Raw genomic sequence first — 24013 nt, 5'->3', positions numbered from 1 at the left:
CAAATTTATAACAAATTCGAAATGATAAACTCACTTCAAAACAAGGAGGAAAACAACAAATTACGACGAGATTCGAACCGACACCTTCACCTTTTGGGACATTATCACTTCTCAACATGTCAGTCCTATATATTGACATATCAGTACGAACACGAGATTTTAATTTTTAAATAGCATCTCATATTTATATATATTTTTTAAATTTTCTCTCGAAATGGAAAAAAATAGTTTTCAATTTTGTTAACCGCTTCAATCGGAAAAATAAAATCAAAAAAGTTCATATAACAACCTTTATATAGATTTACTTTCCACGAGACAAACGTCTATCGCACAAAAGAAAAGAACCTAAAAAAGCCCTCAAAACAAATAAAGCTACACATTCGTTTTCAACCAAATAGACCGGAAATCGATGTATTTTTTCTGCTTTCGTATTGATCAAAATGTGGTAAAAGTCATGGGTCCATGGATGGTGGCTCTATTTTTGGTTCGATGCTTTTCAAAAAACAAAAAATGAAAAAATCCTGAAAATGGGGGTTTCCCCCAGCCTTCACATGATCCGAAGAGAGCAATAAACAAAAAACGAACAAAAAAAAATCAAGAGATGAGTTATGATTTCCAAGCTTTGGCTGATAGTGTCCAGTACTGGTTCAGCTTTTTTGGTCAAGGGATAAATGAACCCTGGAAAGTAGGTCGAAGTAACATTGAATAAACAATTTTTCAAGCAAATAAAGTTTTGTGGAATTTGTGGAATTTTAAGGAAGATTCTATTTTTTCCTTCTATCCTTCCTTCTTTAAGATTCTATCTCCTAAAACAAGTTTCTTTACTGTCACTAAGTTATATATTTTGGAATCTGAATTAAAAAACCGAATTCAGAGAAATTTTGAAAAATAACTTTTTAAGGTGATTTTTGTACTCTAAAAGAAAAATACTAAAGAAATTGAATGTCAATTTTGACACGATTTCAGCTAATTTTGACACATTTTGAACTATTTTTGCCTGAATTTAGACGTGATTGCTTTTTGGCTCAATTGCGATCTCTGTCATTTTTGAAATTTTTGTCAATTTTGTCAATTTTGTCATTGTCAATTTTGTCAATTTTGTCAATTTTGTCAATTTTGTCAATTTTGTCAATTTTGTCAATTTTGTCAATTTTGTCAATTTTGTCAATTTTGTCAATTTTGTCAATTTTGTCAATTTTGTCAATTTTGTCAATTTTGTCAATTTTGTCAATTTTGTCAATTTTGTCAATTTTGTCAATTTTGTCAATTTTGTCAATTTTGTCAATTTTGTCAATTTTGTCAATTTTGTCAATTTTGTCAATTTTGTCAATTTTGTCAATTTTGTCAATTTTGTCAATTTTGTCAATTTTGTGAATTTTGTGAATTTTGTGAATTTTGTCAATTTTGTCAATTTTGTCAATTTTGTCAATTTTGTCAATTTTGTCAATTTTGTCAATTTTGTCAATTTTGTCAATTTTGTCAATTTTGTCAATTTTGTCAATTTTGTCAATTTTGTCAATTTTGTCAATTTGTCAATTTTGTCAATTTTGTCAATTTTGTCAATTTTGTCAATTTTGTCAATTTTGTCAATTTTATCAATTTTGTCAATTTTGTCAATTTTGTCAATTTTGTCAATTTTGTCAATTTTGTCAATTTTGTCAATTTTGTCGATGTAGTCAATTTAGTCAATTTTGTCAATTTTGTCAATTTTGTCAATTTTGTCAATTTTGTCAATTTTGTCAATTTTGTCAATTTTGTCAATTTTGTCAATTTTGTCAATTTTGTCAATTTTGTCAATTTTGTCAATTTTGTCAATTTTGTCAATTTTGTCAATTTTGTCAATTTTGTCAATTTTGTCAATTTTGTCAATTTTGTCAATTTTGTCAATTTTGTCAATTTTGTCAATTTTGTCAATTTTGTCAATTTTGTCAATTTTGTCAATTTTGTCAATTTTGTCAATTTTGTCAATTTTGTCAATTTTGTCAATTTTGTCAATTTTGTGAATTTTGTCAATTTTGTGAATTTTGTCAATTTTGTGAATTTTGTCAATTTTGTGATTTTTGTCAATTTTGTCAGTTTTGTCAATTTTGTCCAATTTTGTCAATTTCTGTCAATTTTGTCAATTTTGTCAATTTTGTCAATTTTGTCAATTTTGTCAATTTTGTCAATTTTGTCAATTGTTGTCAATTTTGTCAATTTTGTCAATTTTGTCAATTTTGTCAATTTTGTCAATTTTGTCAATTTTGTCAATTTTGTCAATTTTGTCAATTTAGTCAATTTAGTCAATTTTGTCAATTTTGTCAATTTTGTCAATTTTGTCAATTTTAACAATTTTGTCAATTTTGTCAATTTTGTCAATTTTGTCAATTTTGTCAATTTTGTCAATTTTGTCAATTTTGTCAATTTGTCAATTTTGTCAATTTTGTCAATTTGTCAATTTTGTTAATTTTGTCAATTTTGTCAATTTTGTCAATTTTGTCAATTTTTGTCAATTTTGTCAATTTTGTCAATTTCTCAATTTTGTCAATTTTGTCAATTTTGTCAATTTTGTCAATTTTGTCAATTTTGTCAATTTTGTCAATTTTGTCAATTTTGTCAATTTTGTCAATTTTGTCAATTTTGTCAATTTTGTCAATTTTGTCAATTTTGTCAATTTTGTCAATTTTGTCATTTTGTCAATTTTGTCATTTTGTCAATTTTGTCAATTTTGTCAATTTTGTCAATTTTGTCAATTTTGTCATTTTGTCAATTTTGTCAATTTTGTCAATTTTGTCAATTTTGTCAATTTTGTCAATTTTGTCAATTTTGTCAATTTTGTCAATTTTGTCAATTTTGTCAATTTTGTCAATTTTGTCAATTTTGTCAATTTTGTCAATTTTGTCAATTTTGTCAATTTAGTCAATTTAGTCAATTTTGTCAATTTTGTCAATTTTGTCAATTTTGTCAATTTTGTCAATTTTGTCAATTTTTGTCAATTTTGTCAATTTTGTCAATTTTGTCAATTTTGTCAATTTTGTCAATTTTTAAACAATTTTGTCAATTTTGTCAATTTTGTCAATTTTGTCAATTTTGTCAATTTTGTCAATTTTGTCAATTTTGTCAATTTTGTTAATTTTGTCAATTTTGTCAATTTTGTCAATTTTGTCAATTTAGTCAATTTTGTCAATTTTGTCAATTTTGTCAATTTTGTCAATTTTGTCAATTTTGTCAATTTTGTCAATTTTGTCAATTTTGTCAATTTTGTCAATTTTGTCAATTTTGTCAATTTTGTCAATTTTGTCAATTTTGTCAATTTTGTCAATTTTGTCAATTTTGTCAATTTTGTCAATTTTGTCAATTTTGTCAATTTTGTCAATTTTGTCAATTTTGTCAATTTTAACAATTTTGTCAATTTTGTCAATTTTGTCAATTTTGTCAATTTTGTCAATTTTGTCAATTTTGTCAATTTTGTCAATGTTGTCAATTTTGTCAATTTTGTCAATTTTGTTAATTTTGTCAATTTTGTCAATTTTGTCAATTTTGTCAATTTTGTCAATTTTGTCAATTTTGTCAATTTTGTCAATTTTGTCAATTTTGTCAATTTTGTCAATTTTGTCAATTTTGTCAATTTTGTCAATTTTGTCAATTTTGTCAATTTTGTCAATTTTGTCAATTTTGTCCATTTTGTCAATTTTGTCAATTTTGTGAATTTTGTCAATTTTGTGAATTTTGTCAATTTTGTCAATTTTGTCAATTTTGTCAATTTTGTCAATTTTGTCAATTTTGTCAATTTTGTCAATTTTGTCAATTTGTCAATTTTGTCAATTTTGTCAATTTTGTCCAATTTTGTCAATTTTGTCAATTTTGTCAATTTTGTCAATTTTGTCAATTTTGTCAATTTTGTCAATTTTTGTCAATTTTGTCAATTTTTGTCAATTTTGTCAATTTTGTCAATTTTGTCAATTTTGTCAATTTTGTCAATTTTGTCAATTTTGTTAATTTTGTCAATTTTGTCAATTTTGTCAATTTTGTCAATTTTGTCAATTTTTTCAATTTTTTCAATTTTGTCTATTTTGTCAATTTTGTCAATTTTGTCAATTTTGTCAATTTTGTCAATTTTGTCCAATTTTGTCAATTTTGTCAATTTTGTCAATTTTGTCAATTTTGTCAATTTTGTCATTTTGTCAATTTTGTCAATTTTGTCAATTTTGTCAATTTTGTCAATTTTGTCAATTTTGTCAATTTTGTCAATTTTGTCAATTTTGTCAATTTTGTCAATTTTGTCAATTTTGTCAATTTTGTCAATTTTGTCAATTTTGTCAATTTTGTCAATTTTGTCAATTTTGTCAATTTTGTCAATTTTGTCAATTTTGTCAATTTTGTCAATTTTGTCAATTTTGTCAATTTTGTCAATTTGTCAATTTTTGTCAATTTTGTCAATTTTGTCAATTTTGTCAATTTTGTCAATTTTGTCAATTTTGTCAATTTTGTCATTTTGTCAATTTTGTCAATTTTGTCAATTTTGTCAATTTTGTCAATTTTGTCAATTTTGTCAATTTTGTGAATTTTGTCAATTTTGTCAATTTTGTAAATTTTGTCAATTTTGTCAATTTTGTCAATTTTGTCAATTTTGTCATTTTGTCAATTTTGTGAATTTTGTGAATTTTGTGATTTTTGTCAATTTTGTCAATTTTGTCAGTTTTGTCAATTTGTCAATTTTGTCAATTTGTCAATTTTGTCAATTTGTCAATTTTGTCAATTTTGTCAAATTTTGTCAATTTGTCAATTTGTCAATTTTGTCAATTTTGTCAATTTTGTCAATTTTGTCAATTTTGTCAATTTTGTCAATTTTGTCAATTTTGTCAATTTTGTCAATTTTGTCAATTTTGTCAATTTTGTCAATTTTGTCAATTTTGTCAATTTTGTCAATTTTGTCAATTTTGTCAATTTTGTCAATTTTGTCATTTTGTCAATTTTGTCAATTTTGTCAATTTTGTCAATTTTGTCAATTTTGTCAATTTGTCAATTTTGTCAATTTTGTCAATTTTGTCAATTTTGTCAATTTTGTCAATTTTGTCAATTTTGTCAATTTTGTCAATTTTGTCAATTTTGTCAATTTTGTCAATTTTGTCAATTTTGTCAATTTTGTCAATTTTGTCAATTTTGTCAATTTTGTCAATTTTGTCAATTTTGTCAATTTTGTCAATTTTGTCAATTTTGTCAATTTTGTCAATTTTGTCAATTTTGTCAATTTTGTCAATTTTGTCATTTTGTCAATTTTGTCAATTTTGTCAATTTTGTCAATTTTGTCAATTTTGTCAATTTTGTCAATTTTGTCAATTTTGTCAATTTTGTCAATTTTGTCAATTTTGTCAATTTTGTCAATTTTGTCAATTTTGTCAATTTGTCAATTTTGTGAATTTTGTGATTTTTGTCAATTTTGTCAATTTTGTCAGTTTTTGTCAATTTTGTCAATTTTGTCAATTTTGTCAATTTTGTCAATTTTGTCAATTTTGTCAATTTTGTCAATTTTGTCAATTTTGTCAATTTTGTCAATTTATGTCAATTTTGTCAATTTTGTCAATTTTGTCAATTTTGTCAATTTTGTCAATTTTGTCAATTTTGTCAATTTTGTCAATTTTGTCCAATTTTGTCAATTTTGTCAATTTTGTCAATTTTGTCAATTTTGTCAATTTTGTCAATTTTGTCAATTTTGTCAATTTTGTCAATTTTGGTCAATTTTGTCAATTTTGTCAATTTTGTCAATTTTGTCAATTTCGTCAATTTTGTCAATTTTGTCAATTTTGTCATTTTTGTCATTTTTGTCATTTTTGTCATTTTTGTCATTTTTGTCATTTTTGTCATTTTTGGCATTTTTGGCAATTTTGTCATTTTTGTCATTTTTGTCATTTTGTATTTTGTCATTTTTGTCATTTTTGTCAATTTTGTCATTTTTGTCATTTTTGTCATTTTTGTCATTTTGTCATTTTTGTCATTTTTGTCATTTTTGTCATTTTGTCATTTTTGTCATTTTGTCATTTTTGTCATTTTTGTCATTTTTTGTCATTTTTGTCATGTTTTGTCATTTTTGTCATTTTTGTCATTTTTGTCATTTTTGTCATTTTTGTCATTTTTGTCATTTTTGTCATTTTTTGTCATTTTTGTCATTTTTGTCATTTTTGTCATTTTTGTCATTTTGTCATTTTGGTCATTTTTGTCATTTTTGTCATTTTTGTCATTTTTGTCATTTTTGTAATTTTTGTCATTTTTGTCATTTTTGTCATTTTTGTCCATTTTTGTCATTTTTGTCATTTTTGTCATTTTTGTCATTTTTGTCATTTTTGTCATTTTTGTCATTTTTGTCATTTTTGTCATTTTGTCATTTTTGTCATTTTTGTCATTTTTGTCATTTTTGTCATTTTTGTCATTTTTGTCATTTTTGTCATTTTTGTCATTTTTGTCATTTTTGTCATTTTTGTCATTTTTGTCATTTTTGTCATTTTTGTCATTTTTGTCATTTTTGTCATTTTTGTCATTTTTGTCATTTTTGTCATTTTTGTCATTTTTGTCATTTTTGTCATTTTTGTCATTTTTGTCATTTTTGTCATTTTTGTCATTTTTGTCATTTTTGTCATTTTTGTCATTTTTGTCATTTTTGTCATTTTTGTCATTTTTGTCATTTTTGTCATTTTTGTCATTTTTGTCATTTTTGTCATTTTTGTCATTTTTGTCATTTTTGTCATTTTTGTCATTTTTGTCATTTTTGTCATTTTTGTCATTTTTGTCATTTTTGTCATTTTTGTCATTTTTGTCATTGTCGTTTGTCAAATCATTCTCCCACTCTGCGAAACGATTTAAAAACTCTTCGAACCTTCTAGAGGACATATTCACACTTTCTCATCCCTTTTGAAAGCTGGAGCACTCCCGATGGTCACTTAATTGTTGTTTTATAACTTATTTGGCCATACGGTCAAATCATCTTGTGGTACTTGTAGAAGTTCGAAACCATCCCAGGAAAAAAAATTAAGTCCTTCTATAACTTGTTAGCGAGCTAGCGACTCCCTGGAAGTTCATAAAAAGTGGCAACAAATTAACCACGAACGCGACGCGCTCTTCGGATAAACTGTCTCGGACGTCGTGTGAATTGCATTCGCTATATAACTTTATGTCCAAAGTTGATGATGACAGTTTGGTGTCTTCAGGTTGCCCATCCACCCCCTTCGTTGTCGTCGCCTTTTTTCGTTTCTTCATCGGGTTCCGCCCACCATCTTTTTTAACGGAACGGAGCTGACAATATTCGTCGTGATAGTTTTGTTGGTTTTCGGTTTGTTGTTGTTGTCGAATGTCGATGTCAGGCACGAAAGACGAAATTAAGAGCAAAAACACTACATGGCGAACTACCCTCTTGTGTAAGTGGAATTTCCCATAAAACACAACAAATTGTCCACACTGTAGATGAAAAAACAAAAAAAAAAGGAAAACAAACTAACAAAGCAGGTACTTCGGACAAACGCACTCACACTCAGACCTGCAACTATCTATCCTGGCAAGTTAAAAAGAAAACCAATCTAAAACTTCCGAGAAATTGCTTCTGCCAAAGCCAAGTGCCATCATGATGGTAAGACTATGTAAAAGGTAAAGAGTGTTTGTATCGAAGTTTTTAGTACCAGCACTTAAGACTTGGATAGTTCATTTACAGTGTAGGTTATCAGGCATTCTATGAAGGACCTTATTGGAAGATTCTGTTTACCTTAACCGAATGGAGGACAATCTAAGCCAAGTGCGGTGTGAAAAGTAGGTACTTGGAACAATGTAATTTTAGTTGAAAGAAGTTGAGAAAGTGGCCGCAACATAGGTGGCACAAAATATTTTAAAAAAAAGTTGTTCTCAACCTTGAAAAAGAATGATGACTTAGGTTGAAACGTAGAATGAAGTTAATATAGTATTTTGTTTAATTTTCCATCCTCTACATTTTTTTCACATGGTCATTTTTAGTTCATCTCTTGGATTTAGAACGTCGGAACAGCACGTACCCATAAGTTTTGCATCGATCCGGTTTGTTGGGGGGTAATTTTCCTGCGGGCACTTTAGAGCAAAGCCCCTAAATGGCGGCAAACAGCAAGCAGCAGATTGTTACCCGGAAAATTACGCACACGTGCTGCTGCTATCGCAAAGGGGCCCGCATTGCTCGCACATAATCATTTTGCGTGATCGCCACTTCGCTTTGCTGTTGTTTGTTAGTATGCGTAATATCGCAGTTTGGAAAAGAGAAGTGGGGGTTTTTAGAGAAGTTTTATTTTATTATTTTATCTTTACCACACCGGGAGATTGCTGTAAGAGCTTTCAAGGCAGAGTGACTTACGCTGAAGTGGAGAAAAAGTAAGGGGTGGTTCGGAATTAAAAACTCACGTTTTTATGGGCCGAACGAGCGGGAATGACTGAACGACCTTAGGGGTTGACTGGACGGCAGTTGGGATGAATGGGTTTGTATTGAGTTACCCACCATGGTAAGCTTTTGTCCTACTTTACTGGATAAACATGACTTTTGACCAAAGATTACAAGCCTTATTCAAAAATATCTATGTATTGTCGTTTCGTTGTACATTTCGTTGCTAAGAGACAATGGAATGTCTCTTCAACACAAAAGTTTAATAAATAATATCGAATGAATAATCTATTTGAAAAAAGTAGACAAAATTACCAAAATTGAAAAACTTGACAAAAAAGACAAAATTGACAAAATTTACCAAATTTACAAAATTGGCAAAATTGACAAAATTGACAAAACCGACAAAATTGACAAAATTGACAAAATTGACAAAATTAATAAAATTGACAAAATTGACAAAATTGACAAAATTGACAAAATTGACAAAATTGACAACATTGACAAAATTGACAAAATTGACAAAATTGACGAAATTGACAAATTTGACAAAGTTGACAAAATTTACAAAAGTGACAAAATTCTGGAAAAATTGACTTCCCTTAGAACAAATTCTTTACAGTTCCAATAATAAATTTAACAAAAAACATGAAGTTTCACTGATATCCTTTATATGTGTGTTCGTAAAGAGATTGACTATTGTCAATATTGACATTTGTAGATTGGCCTTAAAAAAATGACCTGTGCATAATTCTGGCTCAATCAAACTTTATTTAGGGGTGCCTTAAAGCACTCAAGGTTTCGGGTTTTTGACCCAAAAAATCAAAAAAAGGAGGACCAAATGAAATCGAAATTTTAATGTTGGTTCTAAATGACTTAGGAATGCATGGAACGTCGACATCTGTAGTTATAGCTAAGTCTATAGAGATCGAACATGCAAAATTTTGACAGCATTGTGTTGCCTGAAAATTTAATTATGGTGCCTGTTATTTTCAAAATTTAAAACTAATGCATTTCCGAGATATTTAAGATACAAGAGAAGAAGACAAAAATAATTGTGCACAGCTTTCTTCTAAATCCATCATTATGCATGCGAGAGCTGACCAAACCGTTGTGTTTACCGAAAATTACAATGCAAGAGTGGTGAAAAAGTATGGAAGCACTATCAAGAATGTTCTCAAAGCTCAACCCAAGTGTTAGAGTGAAGTACATGATCGGATACTGCAATTAAAGATCATCAGGCAATTCAAGGCTAAAACCAGCATTTTAAATTATGAATAAGCAAAAAAAAACTCAGCGTAGATCTATGAAATACGCAATTTACGATCTCAACTTATTGATTTTACTTTGAATTGAGTCTTAAAGTGATTCTTCTATGTTTTTGTGTAAATAACCGATTATATGAAGTATTACTGGAAAAATTCAATCAATATCATAACTTTAAAAAAATTCTTCGAGGAGATACCAATCATAAAGTTTAATTATTTCTTATAAAAAACGATAGTTTTTTTCATATTTTTACATAAATAAGCATAAAATAACCTTCATTTGTTTCTCCAAAAGTTTATCGATCAATTGTCTCATTCCTAAATGAACTTAGCTTTTCCAAAATCTCAAAAACTAATCCCAGGTTCAGAACTCTGCTACACTTTTTCAAAAATTTCTCACTTGTTGATTGAAGTTCAGTTCAAAATATTAATTTTTTTTTGTTTCGATTATAGTCGTTTTACCATTTTTATGACATTCGCGACTTTATCAACGTTGCAGTTGGCGGAACGTTATTGAAGAACTTATCCGTTACAACTGTGTTCGATGTTTACTCTTGGGCGGACTCGCGGACATCGGCTCAGGAGACAACAGACTTGCCAACTGAGCTATATCACAAGCCCTCAAAATATTAAATGGTAAATGAGATAGTTCTTTATGCAGAATTCAAACACAACAAAGCTTCAAAATAACGACTCAGAAATGAAAAATCAGAATCAGATATATAATAAATTTAGGTTCAGATTCACAAGGCGGATTTCAAATAAATAATTCAAACCATAGATTCTCATTGAGGGCTTTGAAACACATTTTCGATTAGGTCTATTTCAAATTTTGATCCGTAGATTTAGATTCTGAAATTGTATTAAAAAACGGAACAGATTCCAGATTCAAACTTTGAATTCAGGTTTAGAACTCAGGATACTCAAAATTCAGATTCATATTCATTCATAGAATCAATACTCAAAATTCAGGTTTATACTCAGCTGAAAATGAGTTTCACAGTTAAGACAAAAACATAATGATGATTATTTTGTTAAAGAATTTGATTCGTAGGCTTACAATTTTTATTGTTAATTCAATTTGAAAATATCAACTGAAAATACTGTAAAGTAGAACTTCAGATTATTTTGCAAGTTACATTTGATGAAAAAAAAACTGTTTTTTGTTAAATATAATCAATTTGGAAATATCAACTGAAAATACAGTATAGTAGAACTTCAGATTATTTTGCAAGTAACGTTTTTTGAAAAAAAAAAAAACAAATTTGTTGTTAAATATAATCAATCCGAAAATACCTACTAAAAATACTGTGAAGTAAAATTTCAGATTATTTTGCAAGGTATATTTTATGAAAAAACACCTTATATTAAATATTATCAGAAAATAGTTTTAATTTTTAAATTGATTTTTTAACAATTGCTGATAAAGAAAATCTTCACGGAAAAAAATCTGCAGAAAGTTCGAAATTTTGTTGCCGAATTTTTTAACATAACTTTTGATGCGTTAGGGGAGATAAGGGCATAATGGCGACCTTAAGGAGGACGATTGTTTCACTACAGAAAATAGCTATTATATGTGAGTTACATCAATGTTTCGTGTTCAAACACTAAAAAAAGTCTATTTCCTATTTGACTGAAACTTGAAAATGTAGATAAAAACGTTTAAAAATGCATTGTAAAATTTTAGCTGCAAGCTGAAAATCGGTCACTGTAGGGGTTTAACGAGAAACCTCCCTGAGTCAGTATTAGCACCATTAATCGGGGCAAGATGAGCGTTTTCTGCCGTAGAATCTAGCAGCGAATTTAACACGATGAAGTCAACTGAATAACAGAACTACAGCTTGATTTGTTTTATCTTACGTAGTATTGTAGCTGAATATTATCTGACAAACATATTTGAGTTGCATCAAGAAATTACCAAAGCAATAAATTTTGTTAAAATCGGTTGAGAAATAAGAGAGATCTAGCGATTTAAGCGAGGAGTGTAAAAATTGACACTCAGTTTGAATAAGGAGTTTTTGTTTAGGCTTTCAGCATATGTCCATAAAAAAGTTATGATTTCAAGAATTCATTGAGGGTCCCAGAAGAATTTTTATTACTTTTGTTATTTGGATTTTTTTTCATGTCGTTCCCGTAAAGTAGGCCATTCAGAAAACAGATTGCTTCCGAGTTAAAAAAAAATAAAATTTTAATTTTGAAATGATCTCAATGATCTGAATGATCTAAATCATGGGTGGCCAAACCATGGCACGCGGGCCACATGTGGCCCGCAACCAACTTTTTGTGGCTCGCGAAGCTCATTTTGAAAAAGCCACGTTCTAAGAATTGATCGGTTTTCTTGGTCTGCGTTTATCATTTGGAAAAAATATATTTGAACCTACTCTTACTTAAACCAAAACAAACATCTGAAAAACTCTTTCAAGTGATATAAGCCAAAGGGGTTGAAGTGTATAAGAACTAATTTAAAAAAAAAACGCTTTTAAATTGTTGTTTTTGGACATCTTCTATACACTTTTCAAACATTTGCATTTTTCTTTCGAACGTAAAAGTATGCGAATATAATTTTAAAAATCTAAGAAATTAAACATGGAGAACCGTTTGGCATTATTTACTCAAAATAGGTGATTTTTGCAAAAAGGTTATTGTCACTGAATAAAAAGAAATAAAATTACAATTTTTAAATTATCTAAATTGTACGGTATTTGACACATTATCTGCAAACTCCATCACACATTTTTCAATGTTTCCCGATTGAGTTTAGGTGACTACATATCATTGGTATGAAGAACATTCGAGCAGACTGTAGTTTTAATATTGAGGAGTTTGGATGGTCTCAGAAAGATAGTAAGACCGTATAAAATTTGTTTAAAAATAGTAAAAAATCACCAAAGCATGTCAATATCATAATTCAAATTATTCTTTTACAACAAAATCAACCATTCGTGACATGAATTCTATTTCAACAACTTCGTTCATTCATCCAAATTTAATAACTTTTGCAAATTATGTAAAATATCGATCTGTAAATTATGATCTGTTAATTTTCTCAATTTGTTGTTGTTTGCTTAAAGCTTAGCAGAAAAAGAGTATATTCATGAAAAAATTAAACCAAATCCAAATATAGTTTAATTGGCATCTTGCTCTGTGTTTATGAACATCAATCATGAAAAATTAGACCGAATTTACTGTTGGGTAGTAAAATTCAACTATAGAACCGGTTTAATACTGACATATCTCTCAGAAGAACGATTTTTTAGCAAAATTTTGACTTGAAAAAGGTGCAATGATAAAAAAAAGACTCAAATTCGTATTTGAAAGAGATGGATTGAGTTGAGGTTGAGGTACGTACTTCGAAAATTCAATATTTTTTATGATATAACTAGAGTTTGTTGAAGTAATTTTTTTTTTAAATGTCAAAACCTTGTGAACACTTTTTTTTTCAACAATAGCATTCTGCAGCATTTTTTTAAAATTGTCTATCAAATTTTTCTTAGGAAAATGTTGAACTAGGAAAATTTGAAAAATTGGCGGTCACTTCTTCATGTTTGGAGATAAAATTGCCTTTATGTCCATTGTGAACCGATGAGATCTTAAATGCCTTGAAAATATTGACGTACATAAGTTGCGAGGCATAATTAATTACGTTTTGCGTAATATTTATACTATTTTTGAAATGGAGCAAAATTTGTAAAAATATGCAAGTGACAAAAACGACCTATTAAGATGAATCTATAATAAGGTAGCCAGAATTCTTTCAGCACTTATCCGAGCCGGAAAAATCCGGACTATTGTCATTTAAAAACCTGGTAGAATCCGGGCCTTTGATTTCAAAAATGTCGACCAAAACTCCAGGCAATATCAAATAACAAGAAAAACTTGAAAAAAAAAAATGTCTATCATAAGTTATCAGCAGATTTTAAATCGTATTTTAGGCTTCCACAAAACCTGTCATGATTTTAATTATAGAACTTACTAAAAATAGTCGTTTTGGATGCATGAATAAAACACTTTAACAATACAATTTGGTTTTTTTTGTTTGGCAAAAAAGGTGAATAAATCCGAGAATTTTTAAATGAAATCCGGGCAACCGAACCGAATCGGACTCTTCCCAAATTTTGTGTTAAATATCCGGACAAACCCGGGTAAAACCGGGCAACCTGTCAAGCTTAGTCTTTACTCGATGTGACCTTGGCGAATGTTTTTATAGCGTTTTCAAAAGTCTGTTATTATTTTTTTCGAATACTTTAGAACAACTATTTTGGCCCGCCTGGCAATCTTATTTCTGGAATTTGGCCCGCCTGTTAAAAATGTTGGCCACCCATGATCTAAATGATCTAAATGATCTAAATGATCTAAATGATCTAAATGATCTAAATGATCTAAATGATCTAAATGATCTAAATGATTACCAGGTTTCCAAAAACTCTTTAAAATTTTAAAAGATTTTGAGAAACTGAATACATCGGCATTTAAGGAATAAAACGATGAGTGGATTCTTATTTGTGCCGGTCACTGAGTACGTCAAATGATAAATCCTCTTAAGGAGTGTATTCGAATAAAATGTAACGCTTTGTTTTGTGAATAATTTTTTTAATGCATGAATCAAAATTGATGAAATTTTCAGTGAAGCTACCTAGTAATTTAATGTGTACGTGGGCAAAATTTGGTGACAATCCGTCAAGTGGTTTTTGAGATAGCGTCCAATGCTGAAGATAATTGACAGTTTTTTTGGGGCAGATTCGAGAAATATCTAGGAAAGTTCCAGTGGGAAACCCCCAAACAGCTGGAAATCAACTATTTGACCAAAATTCACAAGGTAAATTGTGTAAGAGGTCTTAGAGGATTAAATAGTGAGCTAAAATTTTAAACAAAAGTGAAGATGATTGATTCCATGAAGCGAGAAAAATGTAAGAGGTTTTTTCAAGCTCAATCCGAAAATATGAATAGAGAAACTTATACAATAGTCATTTTTTCTGACTGTTTCATCTAGCTGACTTACAAATAGGCCTGGCTTCATTTTTATAAGGTAGAAAGCTGCCCACTGGTGAAATAAACAAAATGCGGTGGTCAAATCGTGCGCAAAATATTTGCACTTCTTGTGGGGAAATATTTTGAAAAAACGAACTCTCTAGCGATCCCCTGGCAGGATTCCAACCAGAAACTTTTCGTTAAAAAGTCTCACCTGTATTTCCCGGAGATAAACAAGGAGAAAAAATTTAAAAAAAAAATTATGTCTAACACTTTAGGACGCTAAAGATCTGTGAAAACTGCAAACTTCTTTCATAATGATTGACACGATGAATGGCTAAAAATTCGAAGAAGACTGCCTCCAATTGCAACTGTTTTCTTTGAAAAGCACTTCAATAGGTCCCACAAAGATAAAACTACGACCAAATTCAAAATTTTGAGTTATTTTGAAGGTCAAGCATCAGGAAACAGAAAAAAGTAATCAAAAATAGCCTTGATTAAAAAAAAAAGGTGATTCAAAGTAATTATTATTGTGTCAAAAACCACCTGACAGAACATCAAAAAATTTGTACATGTAAACATTACATCACCAGGTAACTTCGCTGAAAATTTCATCAATATACATTCATGCATTGAAAAGTTATTCACAAGACAAAGTGTTGCATTTTTTCGAATACACTCCTTATTGCAACTTACTTTCTTCAAGAAATCTATCTTTTTCTACGTCAAATGCTTCTGCTGGCCTGATGATCATGACCCCAGCAAATCTATCAATGGATAGATACGCGTGATCAGTCAGCTTAGCTTCATCCTCAGATTTTCCCCTGTTATGGAAGTTGTCAAATTCTATCCTCTGCTGCTGCAGAGACCTCGATACTGCTTGGTTGCCAATATTACTGTATAATTTGTGGAATTGCTGCCAAAAAAGGAAACAAATGTGCATCGTTCGATTACTGCACTCACTACGAAGTAAAGAGTTGGATGCAGTCAACCGAACGACCATTGGTACTTTCCGTTTGAAGAGCTGCTTTGAATGGATTATGGATTGAATGCAAAAATGGGTGGTAGAGCCATTGGCAAAACTAATTCTGTATGTGCTTACCCTCCAAGGTAGGTTTGTAGAAATTGTTCAGAAAATTTTCCCATCTAAATTTTTTTAGATTCTGAATTCTCAATCGAGAGTTAGAAAAGGAACTTCAACAGAAGCATCGATGATTTTTTTTCTTCCAAAGAACTAAACATTCAACGGATTGCAACGGAGCTTAGCTTTGATGTCACTTGAAAAGCATTCGTTAAGCTGGAAGGATCTTCACTCGGTATAAATCAACCATTCGGTGTGTCTCCGTCAGGGGTTTAGCTCAGCATCTATTTGCCTAGATTGGCCTGAGCTTGTTCTGAATTTCTAGCTTTCTGGGTCTCTCTGTCTCTGACTCCCGATGAATGATGATGCGACAAAGTGGGTAAATTATTCATCATGCCATTTCATCGGAAAAGGGACCTTCTGTGAGTGTGGGTGTGTGTATTTGCTGTGTGAATGGACTTGGTCCGTCCGCATTCAACTCGTGATGTTCCTGCGGGAATTCTCGTTTCGCTGCCCTGGGTTTAATTTATGTCCTTTCGTCGACGACGACGACAACGACGAGTCCAGCGGCAGCCGGCCGATGATGGCCAACATCGGCTGCTGGGTCCCTTTCTTTCCGTTTCCGGTTCCGGTTCCTCCCACTCGCTCTTGAGTGAGTTCCGTTCAGGGCTGGCTGCATATTGGCTCGTTAAGCTGTTTAAACTGGCTATACAAATTGCAATGTCCAGCAGCCGGCGAATGGTGCAATTAAAAATGGATGAACCATTTGCCCGGTTTCGCTTTTATTTGTTTTTTTTTCTGGCTCTTTGCTGTTGAGAAGTTCCGGATACCCTGCCGGGAGAAGATAACTTTTTTTTACGATCCCTTCTGGAGTAAAATATTCACGGCCGCAGCGTTTTAATTGTATGAAATTCCAGAATTGTTGTAATTTAGCGGAACAGAAAGACTTGTTTAAGGCGCTCGTCGTCAGAAAAAAAATCTAGAACAACGCGGCGTTGATGAATCGACGCTGAAAAATTCAATACAATTCCAGTAACAACAGAAGCAGCTTAGAAGCGCAACAACACTCATCATGGTTCTTTATAACGCAAAAAAAACTGTACCGATCGATAACCGAGGAATGCAACAAAAATAGCAAAAAAGAAAAACAACAGTTCCAACTATAAACCGTCCACAGGGATCCGGCAAATTGACTCGGAATCGGAATCCAAAAAAAAAATCAAATGGGTGTGTAGTACAACAAATCGCGTGATTTTACCATAGAATCAAACGTTTTCCCAGGGCACCCAGCCTAGAGAACGAGGTTCCCTCGAAGCTGCGAGGCGTCGTCGTCTTTGCGTGGTCACTCCACTTGGGCGGCGGCGTCCTGGAAGTAGTGGGTGGCCTGGACAGGACACCAAACAACAGGTTTCCCAGGGCTGTGCTGATTCCGGCAGTGCGATATGCGCCTGGCCACGATTCGCCACCAACAACCTTTGGCAATTTTTGTGCTTTCTGGGTAGGTTTTATAATTGACCATGAACATGAAATACTTCCACCGACACCCCTGGACTGGATTGGTCATAATTTTTAAGGAGCTGAGGAAAGCTTCGATAAAATGTACCCCCTTTGCATGTCAATTGGAGGTGACCTCCTACTTACTATACGAAAACTAGGAACATGTAAAACGATTTAGAAAAAAAAGTTGATATCGCGATAATTACTGCGCGTAAAATATTAACGGCACCAATGCCATTATATAGCATTATAAATTTTTAACACTCTTCATAAACGAGAAAAAGTTAACAAAAGAAGCTAAGGCAAAACAGAAAAAAATCGTTCAAAATGAAACGTCTTCCGAAACTATGCGAAAACTGTTTATACAAATAGGACTCCAATAAAGTTTCTACCTACATATTTTCGCATTCGTTCAAACTGGATGTATCTCTTCAAACGGAAAGTGCCGATCGATGGTTTACTGCATCAAACTTGTTACTTTGTAGCTATAATCGAGCGATGCACATGTATGTACACATATGAACCTAGATACGGACTTTGGATGGGTTGTATCTTTTTTGGCAGCAATTCCGCAAAAGGTAGTTAGGAAAGAAGTTTGTCGCCAAGCAAATCACGACGAGGCCTTTGGGGCAGATGGTCTCCGGGCAGCTCCGAGTGGATAGAATTTGAACAACTTCCAAAACAGGGGAAAACCCCTCAATGAACATGACCTCACTACTGGTCATGTGCATTGCGTAATCCATTGATGGGATTTTCGGAACATACTTTTTAGATAAAGCAAGTAGCAGTGGCACAGAAAACCTGAAACGTACTTTAAAGTAGCAATCCGACAAACTGGTAGAACAAAAATAGGAATTTCAGTGATTTGACGGAGGTATTCATCTTTCAAATAAAATGGTGTACTTTTGTAACTTTGACCACTTATACAGTGAGCGAAATAAGAATAGAACTACTATATGCTTTGCTCGTAAGAATATGAATGATTGAAAATCATCAAAATTTTCTTCTACAGTTTATTTTAAACTGTTCATCGGATAAATAAATTTTTGGTTCTCAACACCAATTGCCTTAGCAAAAAAAAACAACTAAACTTTATCCGTAGAAAAGTTCAGAACAAATTGTAGAAGAAAATTTTGATGATTTTCAAACATTCATATTCTTACAAGCAAAACTCATAGTGGTACTATTTTTATTTCGCTCACTGTATTTGAAAGGCAAATTATTAAAACAATAAGTTTTCGTCATGCAATTTAAACTGCTGTTGGAAGCCTGAAACAATCAACTGTACAAAGAAACACGGTCAATTAATTTTCAATCTTCTCATCAAAAACATTCATTAAATCATTAAAATGTGTGTTTCTTAGTTAAGATACACAGAGAACCAGAGTTTGGGCTGGAGCTCCAAGCGTTTGTAAGAATCAACCGTGATTTGAAATGATTCACGCCTTTTCTAAACTGAGCTAAGAGCCACTAATATTTCCATCCATTTTTTCTACACGCTCAGAAAATAGCACTCCATAGCAAAACCAAATAAATTTTTGTGAGTTTCAATCATAAGTATAATATTAGTCTAATTTTTAGAATTTTGAGTATGAAAATAGTACAACTTATATAATACAAATTCAATAAATTGTTCAGTGATAATTTTTGCCTAAAAAAATTGTATCTCGGTAGCAATGGTAAATAAAAATGGAGTTGGTGTTTAGTTGTTCCTGTAATGAGAATAACAATGAAAATAAAATATGAAATGGCGAAAAAGTTTGCTTCGAATCAAAAATTGAGCTCCGTTTATCTCTTTGCGTCAAACAAATGTTAATGACTGAGTATGAGAATGACTCAGTATGAGAATGACTCAGTATGAGAATTACTCTTTCTCATGAGTCGATTCACGCACTGGCTGACCTCACTGTTTTTGACACTTCGCAGTTCCTGTTTTGATTCCTTTTTTCCAATTCAACATAGCTGAAAAAACAAATCAAACGTTTGGGTTCTTGTTTATTTTTCTGCGCTTCTAAAGCGATCCGTCTTTTTCCACCGGAAGACAATATCAACACAAATTAATCATTCAGCAGCAGCCTTAAATATCCGCGCTATTTGTGCTCATTCTGCCAACCACGCCATTGCACAGTGGTTTAAAACTCGAAAAACGTGATCATGGGCTTTTTAATGCCTTAGATGTCAAAATAGTTTAATGACATGTTCTACAATGTTTCATTATTTTCGATCGATCGATCCACCTAAAAGTGAGATATTTTTTTTATTTTTTGAATTTGTCATCCAATCAAAATGACGCGACGTGTCCAGAAAAGTTGTAGACAATACAATTTTAAAAAATTTTGTGAAAGACTTTAAAGCTCTATTTTTTAAAACAACAGATTCATAGACATTTTTCTAAAAACTAACCTCAAAAAACAAAATTTTCGTTTAACTTTTTTCAAAGCGACTTTCGAGTCTTAGTTTATATGAGAGAGTTGTAACAATTGTAAAAGTACACAACTTCATTGAAGGTGTCAAGTTTCTATCTTGACGTTGAATGGTACTTTTTGTGTAATTACGTTTCAAAATTGCATAATTTCAATGCTCCATATCTCTAAAAGTTGCAAACTTATAAAAACAAAATTATATGCATTTGAAAGGCACATTCTTAAGCTTTAATGAACATATAATTTCATTTGTATGTATCAGGTTTAAATACTAAAATCATTTATCTGAAAGATGATAGTTTTGAAGTTTTTGTTAAGCCAGCGTGGCAATCTCTTGCTGTTTAGCAAAAGGAAGGATGATTTTTTTTCTATTCCTACCGTTGACAAATGTAGAATAGAAATGAAATATTGTAGAACATGTCACTAAGCTATTTTGACATCTAAGGCATCAAAAAGCCCATGATCACGTTTTTCGAGTTTTAAACCACTGTGCATTGTCGTGATTTTACGAATCTCAATTCAGAGATTCACTCAGACACGTCTGTCGCTCACAAGAATAGATCAATGACTGACTTGGTTTAGTTTGTTATGCCTGGTGTTGTCAAAATAACAAATTTTGCCATAGAAATTAAATTTATTTTATACATCTTCACTGATGCCAATACAACCATTGTTTTTTTTTTAAATTTGATTTATCTCCTGCATATCCTTCATCTCATCTCTACTATTTTAAACATTCAGAATTGAAAACGATTCAGAATTGATAACTCAGAGTCAGATTCATCATTCGAAATTCATAGAATATGTTTTTCTCGAATGATGAATCTGATTCAGATTCAGATTAGAGATGGAAAAAATTAAGCCAAATTGAAACCCAAAACATCAGAATTCAAATTGATGCATAGTTGAGGGCTCTGTAACAAATTTCACTTCTTGGCTTATATTTTAAATAGTGAGCTGGAGTTTAGATTCAGAAAACGTATTAAAATTCGGAAACAGATTTAAAATTCAAGTATGAAATTCAGTTTCAGAATTCTTGTTCAGAATTAAAATTAAAACTTTAGATTCAGATTCATCTCTTGATTGATAAATCATGATCAAAATATTATTCAGGGTGGCCACATTTTTTTCATTTTGAAATTCCCGGTTTTTTCCCGTTTTTCCCGGTCAAAAATTCATGGTTTTCCAGACTTTGATTGTCCATTTTCGTCGGCGTACAGCAAATTTTTTTTCATTGATTTGGTTGTTTCATAACACTCAAATCATTAAACACTTAGACTAATTAGATTATATTTTAAGGTTTTCATCACATTTAATAAAAAATAATAAATAAAATGGGTAGGAACCATTTGGTTATGGGTTGTAATAAAAATGGTTTATTACACAGGACTTTTTAATCACGCATTCGTGATGTGACATTCTATCATTTTTTGATAAGTTACAGATACCAAATGCATTATTACAGCTCCCAAAGTACACGTCTTCGAGAATTAAATATCGTTCAATCACGTAACTCCTTCTTCATAGTTAACTCAGTAAAAATGTTGTTTTTAGACGTTTAACATTCAGTAATACATGCATTTTCAAGTTTAATATAAATTTTTTACTAAAAATTTATCTCACTGAGTCAAATTGGATTGTTTATAACTGCCTATGTTTTTAAAATCACCAATCCTTGTTCCTTTGTGCATATGATAATTCCCCATGATTAATTAAGGGTCAATTTTGAAAGACCACAAATCGTACTTAGACGCAGTGTTTGGAATCTTTAAGAAATATATCCAACACCAAAATTTTTAAATAATAAGAATCTGTGTTCATTATAACCCCATATTCACCTGAGTAATTATGAACAGATATAAGAACAAAAATGGATTATCTTTGTTTATAAAAACCTAAGTCGACCCTACCATTTTCCGAAAAACTTGATTTGTTTTTAGCCAGGTTTTTAAGAGATATTCTTTTGAATTCAGTACAGATTCATATCGAGGAAAAAAACACATTAAATTTTTGAATCTTGATAATAATTGTTTTTTTTTTTTTGTAGTCGTAGTCGTATGTTGTTATTTTAAAGATGTACTTCTCGTAGATCAATTAATGGATTTTCAGATGAACTTTCTGAATGCATCAAGTTAATAAATCTTGAATTAACAATTTTGAGGATTTTTGTATTTTTTTTTTAAACTAGGAATTTCAGTTTCGAAATGAATTTAAAAAAAGTCAATAGGAATTCAAAATTATGATGTCTAAATTAACTATAATAAAATCAGAAGTTCGTTAATCAATAAATAAAAAAAACACTTTTTTTCATAGCGTATTTAAATTGTTTTTAATATTATAGCAGTTTAAATTGATTGATCCTCGAATTAAACTAACTATAATATTTAAAAAACTCTGAAATTCAAAACCCATGAATTTTAAAGTTCAACATAAAAATTTTATTGAAATTCCAAATTTAGAAAGGAAATTAAAAAAGGAACAATGTATTTTCATGTAGTTATCATAAAAAATTGAAGAAAAAAAAACATTTCTAAATCCTCTACTGCGTACAACCCTATAAATGCTCCCGAACTTTTTTAAAAATATTATGCATAATACAGTACCTACTGTAAAATATCGCAAACTATATTTTTTATTTAAAAACTGATTTGGTACATTATATAAACAATTAAAATTATTGAAAAACAGATAAATTTTTGGCATAATTTTCATAGATACAGGTCAATGAAAATATTTTCATCAAAAATAATTCTCAACGTTTTCATGATTCATTCAGTAGAGGGCTTGTTTTGTTATGCAGAAAAATGATAAAATCTACATGTGATTTCATTAAAATAAAAAAGGAACAATTAATTGTTCAACATATATTATTATTTGAGGTAATTATCTGAAAAATAATTGTTCCTGTTAATGATAGAGTTATAACATATTTTGTAATGTTTGCTTGGAAACAACCTCTGTACCAGGATAACAAATCTTTTAATATTCTGCAAACACCGTAGCTAAGCTTGCTAAGCTAAAACTTACTTTAAGAATTTATGCAAAAACCAAGTTGAAAAGTGGACAAATAAGATTTTTAAAATCAAAGAGACTCAACAGTTTACATGAAATTTTCAGAAATTTTAAGCTAAGTTATAAAATGCAGATTACAATAACAACATAATATGGACATGTTTTCAAGTCTGTAAAGCCTTTGTTTCAAAAATTGATTTAGCCGTCCTGAATTCGAATCATTTGTCAGATTTTGTCAAATCTAGTTCTGGTGATATTGAGGTTTAAGGTATAAAAACAGCTTATTTTTGATTCAAATTAATCGTTAATAATTAATAAACCGACAACCCTCTACAAAAACAAAAACTGATTTCGAACATATTTATTATCCTTCATTTGAAAGAGCATTAAGATATTTCCTTGCTATTCTAGTTTTAAAGAAAGAATGCTTGAAAAAATAATCCTCAAGTTTTAAAAAAGCAATAGAAAATATGTAATATTTGTGACATTATTGTAGAACATTTATGAGTTTACGGAATCAAAGATTAAAATTCCATTAACAACTTTGTTGAAGACTACAAATTTATTGACTTCTGCTTTGAAAAATAAATTAAATTCATTTTGAATAAAAAATATTCCAAAATATTCTTAAATTCTTATATTTCACCACACTGTGATAAATAAACAAGAAGGACGCCTTAGTTTTCTGAGAAGTTTCAACTACACGCGGTCTTCGAAATATTCTAAAACGTTGCAAGAAATTTACCTTGAACCCTTGAATTATAAAAACAAGTGTTAGCAGAAAAAAATCCAAACTGCATATTTGGATAAGTCGCCATCAAATAAATCAAAATCAGCTCTCAACGCCCCGGACAAACGGAAAAACGTAAATTTTGTAGTCTGTGCAATCAGAAAGAAATACATTAAAAATAATAAATTTTATTGTAATAATTTTGTTACCATGGGTCTTTTTAAACATTCAAATTCAAGAATTTTTTTCTAAATGCTTCGCTCAAAACACAAACATATATATTTTGAGGAAAGTATCATGAAATAATTAATCGTTTTAACATTTTTTAAAGAATTCATATAGCGTCTTCTATCAACATAAACACACTCTCATAAAAAATGGAAAAAATGTCGATGGAATTTTCTAAATTTCATTTCAATTTTCGGCACGATTCGGTTTATGCATCAGTTCATTCGAAATTTTCGCAAATTTTCAAAGAAATCTCAACGTTTTCAAGCTTTAAAAAGTGTAATTGCCTTGGGTTTAACTCTTGAACCAATATCACTGGAAAATTATAATATTAGCCTCTTTTTACATTTACAAATTAGTAACAAAGAGTTCTGGATTCAAAATATAATTTTCATTTGCTTTTTATATATGATTGATAGTTTTTTTTAATGATTATCATAA

At 30.3% G+C, this 24013-nt stretch overlaps 1 protein-coding gene across 9 annotated transcripts in view; it reads left to right on the top strand.

The window, feature by feature from the left end:
* The window catches only part of LOC129758333 (G protein-activated inward rectifier potassium channel 3-like), a 425862-nt gene that overhangs the window by 350705 nt on the left and 51144 nt on the right, over window positions 1–24013 (top strand). The gene's annotated exons all lie outside the window — the stretch shown is intronic.

Source organism: Uranotaenia lowii, chromosome 3 (genome assembly GCF_029784155.1).
Source record: "Uranotaenia lowii strain MFRU-FL chromosome 3, ASM2978415v1, whole genome shotgun sequence".
Classification (NCBI taxonomy): Eukaryota; Metazoa; Arthropoda; class Insecta; order Diptera; family Culicidae; genus Uranotaenia; species Uranotaenia lowii.
Note: the sequence above shows the minus strand (reverse complement) of the source record. Positions and strands in the feature narration are given on the sequence as shown.